We start from the raw sequence: 1,247 nt of genomic DNA on the forward strand, positions 1-1,247 counted from the left end.
TTATGTGAGAAGCCATTTGATAACACCACTGAATCAAACTTCTCATACCATTGTTTAGGCGTTTATTTTATCTGATACAAAGACTTAATTAATTTTCAAACTTTCTTTTTATTTTCGAGTAGCACATAGCCTTCCAGTTGCTCCATATAAATTTCTTCGTTAAGATCTCCATTTAGAAAAGTCATTTTAACATTCATTTGATGTATATGAAACTTGTGAATGGATGCTAATGCTATAAGAGTCCTAATAGAAGTCATTCTTGCCACAGGTGCGTAGGTATCAAAATAGTCTAGACCTTCTTGTTGTCTAAATCCCTTGGCTACTAACCTTGTTTTAAAGGTTTGTAATAAACCATCAGTGTTATACTTTCTTCTAAATACCCACTTACATCGTATAGGCTTTGATCTTGGAGGCAAATCAACCAAGACCCAAGTATTGTTAGATAATATTGAGTCCATTTCATCATTTATTGTTTCTTTTCAAAAAGCAGAATCCCTTAAAATTATAGCCTCTTTGAACATTTGAGAATCACCCTCTATGTTCATCATAATAGGAATCTTGTTTGTCACAGAATTTCTAGTTCCTTTTACCAAAAAGGTGATAGCCTGAGAAGAAATAAAATCTGGACTTAAGTCCTTTTCTTTTCTTACTCTCAAGCTCTTCCTTGGTTCAATCAACTCTTTGTCGCTTAGACGTTTATTATTTTGATTATTTATTTCTTGTGAAATATTGTATCTTGGGGACAAATATCTCTCTAAAATTATTGGGTATATGAAGATGGAAAGATAACAAAACTTTAATTGTGTGTTAGTTTCAAGGCACGATTAGATCAGTTTCTTTAGAGAGATATTTGTCTTCACACTTAGTTGCTATAGGGTTGATGATAATACTCTCCCAAGATACAATGAAACCTAAGAATTTCTTAATTAGCAATAGTAAAAAATTCTCAACTCTCTTGAACAAAGAAAATCTCTTAATAGTTGAGTAAAATGTACACTTAGTGCTTACTTAATTGAAATAATGGACAAAGACTTATTTATACATATTGCACCTAACAATCATAATTTGTTACGTACACAAATGGTTGTGTCTTTTCTATTGCCACTAGATATAATGTTTTGAACATTCACAATTCTTAAAGAATTGTCCTTTTAGCCAATAAACATAATATTTTAAACATATACAATCCTTAAAAATTGTATTCTTTCAGCCAAATAATACTAAACAATTACTAAGCGTTTACTAAT

Source organism: Arachis ipaensis, chromosome B07 (genome assembly GCF_000816755.2).
Source record: "Arachis ipaensis cultivar K30076 chromosome B07, Araip1.1, whole genome shotgun sequence".
Lineage (NCBI taxonomy): Eukaryota > Viridiplantae > Streptophyta > Magnoliopsida > Fabales > Fabaceae > Arachis > Arachis ipaensis.